General features: G+C 36.6%; 1 long non-coding RNA gene across 1 annotated transcript; it reads right to left on the bottom strand.

Moving 5' to 3' along the window:
* Positions 1 to 2759: 2759 nt before the first annotated feature.
* Positions 2760 to 17364, bottom strand: LOC129057985 (uncharacterized). The gene is made up of 4 exons (XR_008522771.2): positions 17196 to 17364; positions 5376 to 5518; positions 4379 to 4432; positions 2760 to 2845 (listed from the first exon to the last, which is right to left on the bottom strand). It is a non-coding gene; the product is annotated as an uncharacterized LOC129057985 (long non-coding RNA).
* Between the last annotated feature and the right edge of the window lie 1182 nt (positions 17365 to 18546).

Below are 18546 nucleotides of genomic sequence, written 5' to 3'. Positions count from 1 at the left end.
TGAAAGGGAGTTCGGACATTATTAGTTTTCTCTAAGATATCAATATTTGTTACTGGATGAATCCTTAGACTTTCAGGTGCTATGTCCTCATATTCTATTCTAAGCAAAGGTCAGAAGTGATGGCAAAATGAGCACTAGTTGAGACTGAACAAATTGGGCAAATCTAGGCAATTTCTCAAGAAACGTTGTATCCTAAGCTCAAACAGAACAATCAGCAGATTCTACTTATTGGTTCCATGTTTATGTACCATGTTCAGGAAGTTCATTAATGACTACAGATATCAAACTAAATACTATGAGGCCCCTTTAATGAATCTCAGGTCCTAGTAAATATCTATGAAACAGTGTTAACTGCTTTCAGAGAATTACATAGACAGAGTTATAGGTTCATGGTGGAAGACAAACTTAATTCAGGTAAAACATCAAAGAAGACTTCATAAAGGAAGTGGCATTTCACTTCAGCCTGAGCAAATGAGTACAAGTTTTTCATGTAGGAGAAGTGCAAAAAGACATCCTATTGTACTACAAATGGTGTAGCACAAACAATATTTGGCAGTATCATGTTTTCTGATTTTGTTCACCCTAGGAACCAACAACTTAACAAAAGATAATTATATACGGCCAATTTAAGGCCCGATATCAATCCATGAGGAGTTGCAGCACTTTATGAAGACCATAACATAGCAGATGAAAAGACTGAAGAAACTCCATGTAACCAGAAAAATATATACAATTCTCCCAATCATAGTTCTATTCAGCAATCTCTAAGTGACAGTCTGAGTGTTGGGCATGAATGCTGTGAGACTCATTGCTCTTCCAAGCTGGACATCTCTGCTTCTCAGGAGTCAACCCTTGTGGATCCTCCTCTATAAGCCTGCTACTTTTTTTTTTTTTTTTTTTTTAAAGACAGAGTCTCCCTATGTCGCCCAGGCTGGAGTGCAGGGGCATGGTGCAATCTCAGCTCATGGCAACCTTCGACTCCTGGGTTCAAGCAATTCTCCTTCCTCAGCCTCCCGAGTAGCTGGGACTACAGGCCTGTGCCGCCATACCCGGCTAATTTTTGTATTTTTAGTAGAGACAGGGTTTCACCATGTTGGCCAGGCTGGTCTCGAACTCCTGGCCTCAAGTGATCTGCCCACCTCAGCCTCCCAAAGTGTTGTGATTACAGGCGTGAGCCACTGCACCCTGCCACCTGCTACTATTCTTGACCCTCACTAGTATGCATTGTTCTTGTGTATCATTTGTTGTTATTTATAGGAAATTTGTATACTTTCTAGTGGTCACATTTTATTAAATACCAAGTCCACCACGGTATATTTAATGAGCTCAACTTTCCTCCAATACATTCTGTAAAGTAATTGGCTCCCAGGACAGCGCCCTTCTCTTTGAACCACCTGTGGCTCCTCAGCTTGGAGTCTGTGTAATGTACCTACTTGCTCAGGCTGACTTTCTGTGCCTCACTTTGACAAGGTAGACCCTCTTCTTTTCTAATCTGCATTTTGTCTCTTTGTGCTCTGTGTGGCACAAACTGAGCTGAAAACAGAACTCCTATGAGCCAGAAAGAGGACTGCCACCACATTTCTGCTTAAATGCTATTTTAAAAATCCTACCTCACCGCATATTTCAGCAGCATCTTTTACCATTTCACAATTATAGTCATGTCCTACTCAAAGGTATAGGAAAGTGATGCGTGCACACGTTTGTGGGAAAGTGAATAATTACAATAATTATCTCTGAGCGGTTTGTGAGTAGCAGAGGTAAGTGGCTGTTTCAGGAGAGGTAAGAGAGGAAAACAATCAAAATGGTGATTTTCAACTATAGGAAAAAGAGGTGGCGATATGAGTCTTCAGACCATTTTTAATATAGCTAATAAATACACAGCCAGGTTGGTTAGGGCTAAAATCAGCTAAGAAAAAAAAATGTAGAGGTACTATTCTCTGTGTGTGTGTGTGTGTGTTTGTGTGTGTGTGTGAGAGTCCACAAAGAAAATAAATTTTTAATACTTCAGATACTTTTCAAGTAAATACTCTTTTGGAAGGAAAATTCTCATTTCTCATTAGATTATCAACAGGAGAGGAGAAATGTTTGACTTTTCAAATTAACACTATGAAAGAATTCAGTGAGAAAGAAGCAACTAGCTGAAAAGCATAGCACTGAGATTTGAAGGAGTATGAAAAGATTTGGGCTGAATTCTGTTTTGTTTTGTTTTTTTATAGTCATTCCTTTCTATAATCACTGCCATGAATCTGCATGCATCTAGCAGTGAAATGCTGTATATTTTCAAAGCTCTAAAAATTCCTCGAAATAGCTCCAGTGGTTCAAAATATGCATGATGATCAAAATATCCACCTATAAATACTGTGGGTCTACCACATGATAAATAAACATTATCAAATATTTGTACATTCACATATGTATATACAGAGAGTAGAGAGAAGAGGAGGCAGAGAGAATATTTCTGTTAATGCTTGCAACTAGTTGGCAAATATATACCCCACAATATGACTACATTGCTTGGGACTTATGGGAATATGTCTTTCTGTATTGTATACATACACATAAACATAGAAATTGGAATGTTCATATGTACACATGCATACATATTTTAAATAACATTTTAGATGCATTTTGAAAATACATATGCATATACATACTCACACACATTCTGAAATGCCATCATTCAACATAATTCATGATGTGTATTGCAATGTATCAAAGCAGAAACACATTCCAAAAAGAAATACTCACTCGTGCAATTAAATCATAAAGGAGTTTAATTTGTTCGCTTAGTAGCTAAATGTTTATTTCAACATTTTGGCCAGCAGTTTCTTTAATGAGACCGTACCTGGAATGAATTAAATTCGGTTATTATTTAAGCTCATGAGTTAAAGTGTTTCTTCAGGGACTGCACTTATGCTTTGATGCATTTCAATGAATACTGTTCTTGAAAAGGCCTGTTTCGACTATTCTGAACTTGAAACCTGAAAAATACTCAGGATAGTCTGGTTTATGAAACTGATCATAAGATTTGTGGGCAAACAAGATGGGATACTCACTGTCTTCTCATATAACAGCCTTATTGAAATCCAATTTACTTATCATACAATTTAGCCATTTAAAGCATATAATTCAATGTTTTTTAGTATATTCACAGAGTTGTGAAACCAGCACTACAAACGGTTTTAGAACTTTTCCAACATCCCAAAAAGAAACTCTGTATCCACCAGAAGTCATTCTCCATTTCCTTCCACCTCATCCTATCCCAGCCCTAGGTAATGTCTAATTTGTTTTCTGTCTTTATGAGTTTACTTATTCTGGATATTTCACATAAATGGAACCATACAGTACATGGTCTCTTGTGACTGGCTTCTTTCACTTGGAATACTATTTTAAGGTTTATCTACATGGTAGTATGCATCATCACTTCATTTATTTTTATGACTATATAATATTCCACTGTATGAATATATCACATTTAATTCATTCATTCATCATTTGATGAACATTTGTGTTGTTTCCATTTTTGGCTATGATGAATAATGCTGCCATGAACATTTGTGCACTAGTTTTTCTGCAGACGTATGTTTCCATTTCTTTTGTGTATACACCTAAGAGTGTTACATTGATAATTACTGGGTCCTATGGTAGCTCTATGTTAAACCTTTTGAGAAACTACCAGCCAGTTCCCAAAGTGGCTGTCCCATTTCGCATTCCCATCAGCAGTGCATGAGAATTCCAATTTTTGTGGTCACCATTATTAATTTATCAAATCAAGGTGTTTCCTAATGCTGGACTTGGTGCTTTCCTATGTTCTCCTGATGGGTTTATGTAAGCACAGCCACAGCAGACAGGATACAAGCCCCCTGATTTCCTACACTTGAAAGCATGGCCAAAACATGCTATAGACCCAGAAATATCAGCTCCCCGTCAAAACCACCATTAAAGTTGTCCTACGGACACCATATACACTGAGTTTCATCAATTGTAAAATGGAGGACATTGGTCCAGAGTTAATTAGGCCACTTCCACAGTTATTTGTAGAACTAATTGTTTCCATTTGAGCCCTATTTGGCTCATCCAGCTCCATGGCAAGCTAGGCATATATATAAGGAGGCACAGATACTACTTTAGACCAACTTAATATATTTTAAAAGTATAAACCTTATAACTCTATAAGCAGTAGCCTTTAAGGAGTGTATCAATTCAGTGAGGGAAAATAATCTGTAGGTTGGTTAATATCTCTTAAATATGCACTCTCTAATGTTCTCAGAAAAGAGTTCAGTCTTTCACTGCTAGATTAATTTTAGATGCACTATTGTTCTTTCCTAAAATTATCATATGGCATATGCTTAAAAATGTTGAATGAATTCTAACTTACTGGATGATGTGAATGTTCCAACTTGTTTTGCTAGAGCCAAAACAATCTTGAAAACTGCATAATAAAAAAAGCACAAAGGGAGCTCAGTAAACATTTCAACTAACTGAATTATACACCTTTTCATGTTTTCAGCATATTACAGGCATACAATCTCATTGAATAACTAGTATATATACCAACCCTTATCATAGTAGGACAGCACTATTGTATAGTGGATTTAGGTCTTGAATAACACAAGAACAGCAATAACAATAATAACAATAACATCCCTAAATGCATAGGCTGTGCCAGGAAGCATACACATTATTTTACACATTTATAACATAACTTGACCTTCACATCAACCCTCTGAAGTAGGTGTTGTCAATATTCCCAATTTACAGATGAGAAAATTGAGACTTAGGGAAGTTAAATTACTTGTCATTTATTACGCAGCCAGTAACTGCTTGACCAAAACCAGAACCCAGGTTTGTGTGGTGCCAATGTGACCTTCAGGCCAAACTGTTTTCAATCAAAAGAGCTTTAATCCTCCCAAAAAGTGAGACAATGAACCATATTTCCTACAGTAGTGACAATCAGCATATTCACCTCCATTGAAAAGCCCATTATTTCAGTGGGCTGCTGGGAACAAAACACTATGGATAAAATAAATGGTATATCACTCATACATATTAGCTATTTTTCAAATATATGCAGAATCTGTTAGGTTTGATAAAATATAAATTCACTACTAGTAAATGATAATCGTCTTTTACTACTATGGATTATTTCGATCAACAGATAATAGAAGTACAACTATCAACATGTTATGACCTAGAAAATTTTGTTATATTGGAGAGCTTCATTCTTAAAAATGCTAATATCTATAAAACTAAAGAGTTTTCACAACCTTAATGAATGAAGTGTACTTCTAAGCAAGGGAAAAAGTAGTTATATATGCCTATTAATAGAAAAGCGTTACAACACCTATAAAATACACCATGTGCTTAAAACTCACCTACTTAATTATTTCCCTTTTGTAAATTTGAAATCCAAGACACTGAACGACTATTTTTCTTGGTTTTAAGAGAAAATAAAATCATACACATAACTGAAAACTGCTTCTTGGCTTTCCACTCAGAGTTCAGCTCCTGAAACATACTAGAAATTTAATCAATATTTGTAAATAAATGTTCAGTTTGTGACCTGCATTCTGTGCTACCCTCCAGAGATCTTTTTAATTATTTTGTTAAAACATGAATGTCATTCTAGTTTGCTAAATTTAGAGCAGCAATATCTTAAAATTGCCGTTAATTAAAATTCAATAAAACCCCTGAATTTAGAAGTTAACATGGTCAAAACTGTGGGTGAGCTATGGAATCCAGAGATAAAGGCAGTTAAAGTAGATTTAACCACCTGTGAGGTGTAATAAACATGCCGAAATGCATTGCCCAGAGTGTTTTCACTGCTATTTTAAAATTAAACTTATACAAAAGAGTAAGGGAAACATTCAGATATGAAGATTAACAAATTATCACATAATTGACAGCAAATCAGGAATCATTAATTACTTCAGTGTTACCGTTAGAGTGTTACCACTGCAGTGTTATCGTTCAAATTTATTTCTTAGAAAATTTATGAATTTATCAGTCATATACCTATAAAAACTCTAACCATCATTTCAACAGTATATTCTCAATATTAGAAGTAAAAAGATCTATAAAGATTATTGGGTCCAATAGGGACCTGTATCAGAATCATTTGAAAGTATGTCATACGGAATACAAGATTTGTATGAAGAAAAACCTTTAGGTAATTCTACATTTTATTTTGAGAGAGTCTACATAATCGTAACATAATTTAGTCTACTGCTATTCACTCATGAAATATAACTCTGTGCTAGATATATCCACTTTCTAAAAGATTATACTCACCTCCGCCTCCCGAGTTCCAGTGATTCTCCTGCCTTGGTCTCTCGAGTAGCTGGGATTACAGGTGCCTACCACCACGCCTGGCTAATTTTTTGTATTTTTAGTAGAGACAGGGTTTCACCATGTTGGCCAGGCTAGTCTCAAACTCCTGACCTCAGGTGATCTACCCACCTCAGCCTCCCAAAGTGCTGGGATTACAGGTGTGAGCCACTGTATCCGGCTTGTAAAATAAATTAATTTCACTCATCTCATAGGGTTAATTGAAAAAATTAATCAACAAATGTACATGAAAATAGTTTTGAAGCTATGAAATAAATCACAAAATTGGCCAAATCAGTTTTTTGACATGTATTTATGTGAAAGACACCATTGCTGGGCCTGGCACGGTGGCTCACGCTTGTAATCCCAGCACTTTGGGAGGCTGAGGCAGGTGGATCATGAGGTCAGGAGATGGAGACCATCCTGGCTAATATGGAGAAACCCTGTCTCTACTAAAAATATAAAAATTAGCTGGGCGTGGTGGCGGGCACCTGTAATCCCAGCTACTCGGGAGGCTGAGGCAGGAGAATCACTTGAAACCTGGAAGAGGAGGTTGCAGTGAGCCAAGATTGCACAACTGTACTCCAGCCTGGGCAACAGAGCAAGACTCCGTCTCAAAAAAAAAAAAAAAAAAAGACATCATTGCCTCATTTTTAAAAACATTTTTCAAACATTCATTTTGACAAGCACAGACTCAAATATGTTTTCAATAGGACAAAATGATTACGATTTATAAAAATTATGAATGAAAATTTTAGTCTCAGTTTATATAAGAACAGAAGAGTGGTGTTAAGTCAGCTAACTCAAGCCAAAATTCACCAGTCCACAATTATTTGAGTACCTACTAGCTATAAATATCTTGTGTGATTACATGGCATAAATATTTTCTTTACTTTTTTAATTTTTTCATCTACATGATATCAAAATGACAAGTTGTTTCTCTTATTCTTACATACAACTGCAAGTAACAAATTAATTTCACCTCTAACAATTGATGACAACCCTTAAGCATATTTATTAATCCATGCTACAGATATTTGAGTGTTTTTATAAGTCACATGGTGTGCTAGGAGCTATATGAATATAAGGATAAATATTAGCCAGACCATGCACTTAAGGATCATGGATTGAATAATGGAGCTAAGAAAGATGCATCAGATATAGATGCAGATAAAGATGCAGACTCACACGTAGCTGTATATGTGAACTATGCTATAAGATAGGAGTTCAGGCTGGGCACAGAGGCTCATGCCTGAAATCCCATCACTTTGAGAGGCCGAGGCGGGAGGAATGCTTGAATCCATGAGTTTGAGACTAGCCTGAGCAATACAGGAAGACCTTGTCTCTAAACAAAATTAAAAAATTAGCCAGGCACGGTAGCATAACACTGTGGTCTCAGCTACGTGGGAGGATGACTTGAGCCCTGTAGGTTGGGAATGCAGTGAGCCATAATCGCACCACTGCACTTCAGCCTGGGTGACAGAGTGAGACCTTGCCTCAAAAAAAAAAAAAAAAAAAAAAAAGTGCAAATATAAAAATTTCAATATTATTTCAGTGGAAGGACCAGGGAACACTTCATGGAATATACGGTCTTGGAACATCATGGCCCCACGGAATGCAAGACAGTGGAGGAGGCAGGTTTATTAGGCCCAGGATCAGAAAAAGCAAAGGCAGGAGAGAGACACACTATGAATTGAGTTTGGACAAGAGTGGGGCCATTTGACTAGAGGAAGGGAGCCTAAAACTACGCATTAGGAGGCAAGTTTGTTTAAAAAAACAAAAGAAAAAGTAGAACCATATCAGGAGAGTGCATTGAGAGTATCCACTAAAGACGTTTGGTTAAAGTTTCTGAAATTCTGGAGAAAGGATATGACACTTTACATTGCAGGAGAGGTTTCATGGGAATATTAAATTGGCAAATGTTCATAAAGTGAATTGAAATGAGAAGAGACAAAAGCAGCAAAGAAAACGTAGCAGAAAGAAGCAGTGGAAATGGCAAGTAGGAAGGAGGACTGCACTTAGCTACAAGAATGACAGAGATAAAGAATGCTGTAAAGATATTTCAGAGAAACGATTGGCAAGGCATAGTAACCAGTTGGATTTAAAGTTAGAAATTCTATTTTTTCCCTTGGCAAGTATTACCTGGCATTTATCCTGTAAATTTCCATGTCTGTTAGAGCTATTGGGGTAGCAATGTAAGGAAAGAGGGGAGGTAGTGATTTGCCTATTCTTCTCTATCTTTTTTGAGGAGCATGTGACAGAGTGAACAATCCCCAAGTATCATGTGCTCACCCTCCACCTAACTTTCTACCTATACACTGACTACAGATAATATTTTTGCCACCCCACTCCTCTCAATTCAAAAACATCTCTGCTGATGAGCCAGCATTCTGGAATCCCTAGGAAATGAATAGGGGTGGTGTGCCCAAAAACTGAGGTTAAAACACAGCTGTTTACAAAAGCACCAATAAGAGGTTAATGACAACTTTTTTAAGTATATTGTATCAAGACATTTTCACATCCTAGGATGAATAATAAATAGAAATCAATAAAAGTCTAAACAAGCAAAAGTCATCAAAACAATGAGAAGAAAAAGTAGAAGACCCCAAAAGAATCAATAAATTTGGACAAATTTCAAATTAACTTTATTACATCAATGCATCTGTACTCAGAATCTGTACAATCTGCCATGTTTTATCCCACTCACATTTTAAAATGTTTGCTTCTTTCCTTTTCTTGGTACTTGGTCTAATTATTTTATGTGCTCTAATTTTTCAGCACTTATTTTCTACTCTGCACTTACTCATTCCTTAGATGCAATCGAGCTATCATTTCCACATGTGTACTTACTCCCCTTTTCTCATTATGTTCTTTCAAATGATTTCAGAAAGGCCTACAAATACCTGAGCACAAACAGCATCAGAGGTTTTAACCAGTGATGTAAGTGATCAAGGTGCCAAATGCATGGTCGGGGTCTCCTTAAGTCTAAAAGCCTTGACGTCTGCCAGTCCCCTAGATTCTTTCAGGTCCTTGTGTCAGAGCATTTCCTTTATTTTTTCTTGGGAGATATTTCAAGTTCATGATATTTAAAGATATCCGTGGGTTCAGAAAAGCCTAGTACTTAAAAGACACACTGGCACTCCAGCATGATAGGGAAAATTAGTCATTCAAATTGAAAAATGAAAAATATATCTAAAAAAATAGGAAGGGTAAGTGAGGATGGGTAGAAAAGGTAGGGATAAGCTTGGTGGACAGTGGGAAAATGGTGCTCTATCAAATCTTTCCTAAAAGTGTGTCTCATTTGGATGATGGGTCTTGAGCAGAATTTGGGGGTCAGTTTTTGTTCTATTCTCTGCCATTTTTAGAATAGGTTTGCCCAACATTATGACACACATGTTCCCAGTTACCATAATAGACTACATATGTAACATTAACTACATCATTTCAGAGCTTCATTTGCAGATTCTACATTTTATTCGATTCAACTCAAACTTCCCCCACCTCAGAGGAGACAGGCTGTTAATCCCCATCCTCTGTGGGAAGCTTATGCTATGGCTGGCAAAATGTGAGAAAAAAAGGCTTTGTATTCCAGTTGCCATGTTAGCTGTGATACACACACATATACATTTCATCTCCAGTGTTGTTCTTCATTAATTCGTTTTAGAATTTATAATGCAGCATTTCAGCATCGTCTTAGGGAAGCTCAGAGCAGATTTTTCTAGATGTGCAATGCACTCACTTTACACAGTGCAATTTGCAGCTATAGTGAATAAGGGCATCTAAATTTGTACTCTTTAGGCTGAATCTTAAACTTTTGGTAAGCCCTGTGTGAAAACACATGCACAAAACTTATCTCAGAGAATCTGCGTCTCATAGTACTGAAGGGAACAATTAAAAGAGATTGACTTCCCCATCGATCTGATATGGAATCTAAGTGTAATGAGAAAATGAGAAAGTTCTAAATCACTTGAATGCATACAGAATATGGTATTTTAATTTCATATCAATATTTTCTAGCTATGTTAAATTTAGGTACATCTTTCTTGGTGACAGTGAAGGGTTAGTAAAAACAACTTTTTTTTTTTTCTGTGTAAAAATTGGTAAAATATGTGGTTAAAGAGACATGTATCAGGAAAAAGGGAATATAAAATCCAAATGATTATTGAAGGTTTTGACCATCACATTAAAATATCAGTGCTTTGAGTTTTGATACTTCAGGAAGAAGTCTAATTCACAATATGAACTGTGTTTAACTAGCTGTATTCTAGCTTTGTTCCAGGAAATATTGCCTTGTTTATGACTGTTTAAAAATGTATATATAAAGATGGGAGGAATGTTAAGAAAAGTTATTTAAAATAGATTTGGCTTTCCAACTACAAGAAAACTTTACATGTATTAATACTTTATATGTTAACGTTTCCAATAATTTTTGAGATATAAGTGCAGTTTTCTAAGAAAAACTTCTTTGTGAGACAATATGTATGTATTTTTTTCTCCAAAAATGAATAAGAGAATCATCAATTATTTTTATCCTTCTTTAATCTTTTCCGAAAACTTCATCTTCAGAAATATTTTCAGCAGACAAAAATGACATTTTTCTTTTTAAGTAAAACCTTTATATTTTCTAAGTTAAAAATACTCTATTAATATGCAACTGCAATTTGGTATGTGAAGCAGAGAAGAGATCATACTGAACAGTCTTGTGCCCTTTCCCTACTTTTGCTTAGTTCTTGGAGGACTCAACATTGGGATTATTATATTTAACAGTATGATTTCTGAGACCTCAAGAAACATAATTTTTTTCTTATTTTAAAATTACAAATGTCACAACAGACACATAAAGAATACTTTTCATTTAAAAATGACAATAAACAATATGCAAAAATACTGAGGCAGCCTTTAACAATCTTAAACATGAGCAAAATTTTATGGTAACTTTCCAAAGGAAAACAAAAACTTAGAAAATATGCTTATGAAACATTAACTTTTAAAAACTAGCAAGAATTCTTAAAAATTATTTGAAGTTTTATTGGATCACTTTACTGTCAGAATTTCTTCAAATTTTATATGAACAAGAAAAATGGCATGAATATTTGCACAAAAGTCACAGTTTATATAGGTTAAGTTTTCTCTCTGAATGTATCACCCCCATTTATAGTATCTGATCAATTTCAGAAAGAAATTGCTATAATTAAAAGTAATACACTTTTTCTTTTGAAATGCTACTTAGAGATTGACAAAATTCCATATTGTACTGTGCATCCTTTAAATTTATCACTCTCATCTATCATTCTGATTTTCATATCAAATTGATTTTGACACATCACATTTGAATAAAACAGTGGAAGAACATGCATACTCATTTACACTTCAATATTAATTGTTACACTTTTCATGCACTAAATAAAAATACATAATTGATAAAATGCATGGGAATTAAGTCAAATTAGCCAAATATGCATTGTTAAAAAAAAGTATTTCCCTATCTTATGCGTTGCTACATATTGATATCTGGTAAGATATATGCTATATATTATTATAGAAAATGATTTACATATCTGTGTAAAATAATTTAAATAAAATAATTACACTTCCCAATCTAGTAAAGCAGAATAAACCTTCACTGAGTTTAGATTGGAGTTGAGAAAACGCAATCTGTCTTTATTCTACAACTGAAAAGAAAAAAATGATGTCCTAAGTTGAGCACCATTAAGTGAGCAGGTCAGAACTCATGCACTTTGTAGGGTTCAGGCAGGCCCAAACCTTAGGTGGCAAGATTCTCCTTGGGGTCAGTGACCTCTAACTACTGGAAAAGCTATGAGAAGGGATGAAGAATAAAAAGATTACAACCAATTAACTTTCATTTGAATAAACTTTAAAAATAGCTATGTCACTATAGACATTTTACACTTTTATGGGTCAAAATAATGTTTCTCAAAGAATGTGGTTTAAAAAAGTAGGGAGGACTGGCCAGGCGCAGTGGCTCACACCTGTAATCGCAGCACTTTGGGAGGCTGAGGCGGGTGGATCACGAGGTCAGGAGATCGAGACCATCCTGGCTAACACGGTGAAACACCGTCTCTACTAAAAATACAAAAAATTAGCCGGGCGTGGTGGTGGGTGCCTGTAGTCGCATCTACTCGGGAGGCTGAGGCAGGAGAATGGCGTGAACCTGGGAGGCAGAGCTCACAGTGAGCCGAGATCGCGCCGCTGCACTCCAGCCTGGGCAACAGAGCGAGATCCCATCTCCAAATAAATAAATAAATAAATAAAGTAAAAAATAAAAAAGTAGGGAGGATTTGGTCAGTAGTCCACCAATTTTTCTAATACTATCAAATCACAGCAGAAAAAAAAAAACTTATAAACAATTAGGTTGCTATCAGCATAAAAGTAGTTTTAAATAGATATTTGAAATATACTATATACACACTATGGTGTTTAAACCGGAATGATACATTTTTTAATGTAGCAATGACATTTGAGCCACCTAACTACAGAAGAGAAAAAAAAAAAAAGCAAACTACTCTTCTTTAAAGGAAAGTAGTTTGTGTGTGCACACAGGTATTGAATATGTTAACTTAAGGGCAAATGCTAATGGTTCACTCAGCTGGAGGTCAAAGGACCTCAATCCACAAGAACATGTTTGTTCTTAAGAAGTAAATGAAGCTAGACCCTGACTTAACAATGACCATGGGCCACCATCATACACTTTTTAAAAATAGCATTAAACAAACCTCTTGGGTCTGCCTTTAGAGCTTATTTACTTTTCCACAGTCCTAGAACAGTATTTCTCAACCCGGACAATACTGTCATTTTGACCCAGATAAATCTTTGTTGTGGAGGTCTATCTTGTGCATTATAAGAGGTTTAGCAACATTCCTGACCTCCACCCACTAGATGCCAGTAATGTCCTCCCCGCTGTTAAACAGTGACAATTAAAAATGTCTCCATACTTACAAAGCGTGCCCTAAGGGGCAAAATTACTCCTGTTAACTGTTGTTCTAGATGAAGAGCACTAACCTTTGTTAAAGGCAGGCTTACTGAGGAAAGCACGGAACAATAGCTGACAGCTTCAGAAAAGATGAAGAAATGAAACAAAACAGTGATAACAACCAGTTGCATAGCATTCTAGGGTCATTTAGTGTAGGAACTTCAATCACTAGCCTAAGTGTGAACACCACTACAATAAATATGAATGACAAATATTTTGTTCTGCATTAAATAGAGATGCCCTATAGTGAGGGTATCACTAAGTTTTTGCCAAACAAGATAGCTGATGTTGACTGTGGTGTTCCTGAGTCACTAGGAAATCATTAGAAGAGTTTCTTCAGTGTAGCACATCAAAGAAGACAGAAAAGAAATAACATTTGAGGATTATTTCCATCAAAAGATTAAATTTTCCAAATTCAAGACAACTAATGTTTGTCTGAAAAAATGCCTCTGTGCTGACATACATGTTAGATTTTCCAAGACAAGGTTGAGTAGGAATATTTTATTTCATTGGTGGCTGTTTCATTTATAGTTTAGAAAAGAAACCCATAAAGGGAATGCCTTATCCCTGGTAAAATCCTATATATTATGATGTGTGCCTAATTTGTGTCATAGATCTTCCCTAAGATGAATTCTGCTAGTTCCTGCCTGTTAAGGGATGTCCATGAAGATGCCAGAGAGTGATGTGTGTCTGGGTAAGAAGAGGTTTCAGGGTCATATTCCAGAGCCCAGGTCAAATAAATTAGCTGTGGAAAGAACCTACAAAGCCAAGCTAGGGTGAAAAGTAGAAGAGAGAAACAGAAAGGACCAAAGGTCCCAAACTAAACAATAGAAAGCAGAATAATCAAAAGTCAGAACAGGGGAGGCCAGAGTCCAGATGGATCAAAATCTTATTTTTAAGAAATTTTGGAAATTCGACTTACAATAATTAAATAAATGAGCCAGCCCAATTCCAAAGTCTTAATGGCAGTCTGAAACAGGATTATAGGAGTAAAAGAAGAAGCAGGACAGGGCTTTTCATCATGACCTTCAACAGGCCTCACTCCTCTCTGAGGCCATGGGGAAAAAGTTCGAATAAGGACATTCTAGAGGGAGCAACAAAAGGGATTAGAAGGAAGTCAATCATTATTTTCTCTACTCACTTGTATTTTAGATATTAAATCAACCTGCAAACATAGAGATAGACTTCAGTTTGGATGCCAGAGATATGTGTTTATCTGAGCTCAATCACTAACTATGTAATTTTTGATAAGTTAGTTAACTTCTCTGATTCTTAGTTATTATATATGAAATAAGCACACATACTAAGTAAAATCCTGGTAAAATGAAAACTCATATTTGATTACATTTGTAGGTGACTAGCTATCAGTCTTCACCCAGTTCCCATCCTCAAATGAAGGCTGGCCAAACAGGATTGGGGTTGCATAAGTGATTGCTTGTGGTCATTTGGGACTCTTTCTGGTCAGTATATGGTCACTTGTTCTAATATAAATCTCAGCATCTCAAATTTTGTGCTTTTTGTGATAGACTAGGCCAAGTGAAAAACATTATTTTCATTAATTTTGCAATAATACAAGCCTGCATTTTCTGTGATTAATTTTTCTAGACACATTTCTGGTATTTTAGAGGTGTTTTACAGTACCTACCTTATAGAGCAGTGGTCCCCAAACATTTTGGCACCAGGGACCAGTTTCATAGAAGACGATTTTTCCATGGACAAGGGCGGATGATTTCAGGATGACACTGTTCCACCTCAGAAGATCATCAGACATTAGATTCTCACAAGGAATGTGCACCCTAGATTCCTCACATGCACAGTTCACAATAGGGTTTACACTTCTACGAGAATCTAATGCAGCCGCGGTCCGACATGAGGTGGAGTTCAGGCGGTAATGCCCACCCACCTCTGGTCACCTCCTGCTGTGCAGCCTGCTTCCTACCAGGCCACAGACTGGTACTAGCCCATGGCCTGGGGTTTAGGGACCTCTGTATACAGAGCCAAGCAAGGTAAATCTAGTTTTGTGGGACTTGGGGCTTATGCAATTTGGGGGGCCTTTTTAGGAAAAAAAAATACAGGTATATACAAAATTATTAATAGGAAATTAGGTATGCAAGAGAATGCTCATTTAGAATGAGAAACAGAATTATACTTCTTTTTTTCTTAATGAGAACTTAAAACAGAGCACTGGGAGGGGTCCTTGTAAGTGAATAGCCTTGAAATTTAAACTTCTAGCTTCATGGTATATTTGCCTCTGGGGCTGGATGAGGATTAAAGAAGATCATGCATAAAAATACTTAATACCTGGTATTAACAACTTATCTTCAGTAAGTGTTAGCATTTTTATTCTTGTAAAAATAATCAATAATAGTGATTATGTGGAATGTACCAAGTCACATGACACTTGAGAATTTGAAAGATTTGGGGGGAGGCTGTGTTAATGGGTCACAGCAGTCCTATATCCTGTTTTGGGTCCTCTCTCTGAGAAAGCTGCCATCAGCACCCCATCATGCAGGATAAGAGAATGTCACATGCAGAAGTGTCAAGTAAGGAAGGGGACCCCATCCTAACTGGCCTGATTAGTGAAGTCAACCTTCAGAAGTCAGATGTCAAAGCCAAATTGTCTTCTGGGGCTATGCAAATAAGAAATTAAAGACAGTACTGTTTTGTAGGGATAATAGCCACAAATATAACTTCAACACAATGTAATCAGACATATAGGTATAAATAGGTGAGAGTACGGAAGAACTAACAAAATGGGCAACTAATTTTATTCAACAACATTAGAGAAGGATCCTAGAGGAAGAGATATTTGATTAAAGTTCCAGGCAGGAGAAACAACTTGCAAAGGAAGAGGTGTGGGCCAGGTTAGACCTCCAGTACCTTTGACTTGGGTAGGGTGACAGAAGATGAAACTGCAGGTGTAATTAGGACTAGGATTGCCTGCGATATGAAGGTTTTGGCCTGAAGGGAATGGAGAGCTAATTAAGCATTAATTTTTGTAATTTTTATAATAACAACTTTGGGGAAAGTGTTCAAGGGTCACTCCGAAAGAGGCAAAGGCCACCATTAGAGAGAGTGCCCTTGTGTAGGGCCACAGAGGCTGTGCACTGCACAATTCCATTGGAGTGCCATTTTCATGGACTACGGTGGGAACAACATTCCAGGGAATTCTCCACCACTTGCAAGGACAATAACCCACAGGAGGAAAAATAACAAGGAACTTAACCAAGCAGATGCAAAGAGGATGAAGAGCAGATACCAGCACCTAGAAATATTTCTGAGAGTCAGTTAGCAAATTTATGGGAGACCACATTTTAGTTTCTCAGATACTTGTTGCTGCTTTAAGGAAACACAATTGAGTTGGAGTCAACTTGAAAACGGAAACCAATTAAATTTTTAAAAGCATCGCAGGAAAGAATCATTCCTCCTTAGGACTTTATGTTGACAAGCCCATTATTAGTGCTAAATATTCAGGATTCCACATTGCTGCAGTAAGAAGCTGGAGATGCAGTGTGCTTCCCATTGAGTGCTCAGGATACTTAGCACTTCCCCTCCCAGACATTTCTTATTTGGAAAAACAAAAACAAGACAAAATAAACTGACAAAGGGAAACATCATTTGTTTCCATTTACGAAGAATTCAGGAAAGTAGCATTTGTCTTTTTTTTCTTACCAGTTTCATTTACTATGGATTTCTAGAACTCACATTCACATTACCTTTAGAGTCCAAAGAAATCCACAGGTATAACACAGCACCACAATGCAGGAGGAGAGCATCAAGTGTCTACAGACACCAGCCATGCACAAAATCCATTCTGCCCATTTAGTTAAAACCAGAGGTTTCACTTTCTCTTGATCTATTTCTAGTCAACACTTACCTGAACAAAACTTGAACTGCCAATAAAGCTCCAAAGCAATAATACACCACTGGCTTATGACATTCTGGTGACATCTGTATCAAAATGGAATTCTCTTGTCTTCAACTATATCAACTAGACCCAAAATAAGACAAATATGTTTATCTATAAATCCCCAGCAAGCTCATGGTTCATGTTCTGTCATTTCTTCCTTATAAGATCAATCATCAAAAAGCAGAAAATAAAGTCAACTGCTTGAAAACATTGGTCTTTTCACCTCCCTTCTGTTCCTATCTAACAGCCCTATTCCTATCATTACAGGGCTCCCTGATATTTAAAAGACATAATAGACTTTGCTGTTTATGTTGTAATCTCCTGGGAGCTTTTTAGAAATGCAAGATCTCAGGCTCCACCCCAGACTTACTGAATCAGTCTGCGTCTTAACAAGATCCCAGACGATTCTGTGCCTAGTATAGTTTGTGAAAGACGGTTCTAATCTGCTTCATGATAAATGAAGCTACCCAAGTACTAGGCTGATTAGCTACTTAAGGAAAAAAAAACTTTAAATGCACACACATAACTAATAAACCAAATGGCGTTCACAAGTTTTTCAAACAAAATATAATTTTGGCCTGAGGAAGTTTCAAATAAAAGGATGAGAGAATGAGATACACAGAAAAGAAAAAAGACCACCAAGAACATGGGAAAATGTAGACTCCAATTAAAGGCACTTAAGCTTCCAAGTTTTCAGGCTGATTCCAATAATTCAACTCCTAAAGACTGCTCACAATATACAGAGAATTTGGTTCTTTCCCCTTATTTGCATGGGTAAATACCTTCCAACACCTCATATCATATTTTAAAATGATTACAGGCAATCTCAGGTGGTTAAAGTCATTTCGCCTTCAGCCTGGTACCTTATACTCCACCTGAGGCAGGCTGCGCTCCTTGGAAATGGGCCGCCTGTTGTGCCTTACTGCTTAATTATTATATTAACATATTGAAGCTTCCTTTGAATTAGCTCTTCTCTGTGAGTGTGTTTATTCTATAGAAAAGCCCTTCAGTGATTTGCAATGAAGGTAATTTTTCTTGTCAGCTTACTTCAAAAATCCAATAAGTATAAATCCAATGCAATTTGAGTTTTGCCAACATTTTGCTTCCATTTCATTCTGTTCTGTTTCCTTTGAATCTTTTCCCCCAAGTGCAAAGCTTCAATTTCTGAATGCAAAGCAGGCTGCAACCTTTCCCAGAATACACAGTGCTATTCTGCTGCTCTTGCTCCTGAGATGTGGGGCACCTTTGCCCATGATGGGCAGAATCTGGCCTGCCTAGTAACACTACATCAGAGCACACCGTGAACTTTGGTCCACTT

Source organism: Pongo abelii, chromosome 11, assembly GCF_028885655.2.
Source record: "Pongo abelii isolate AG06213 chromosome 11, NHGRI_mPonAbe1-v2.0_pri, whole genome shotgun sequence".
Taxonomy (NCBI): Eukaryota; Metazoa; Chordata; class Mammalia; order Primates; family Hominidae; genus Pongo; species Pongo abelii.
The sequence above is the reverse complement of the archived record's forward strand: the minus strand, read 5'-3'. Positions and strand labels throughout refer to the sequence as shown.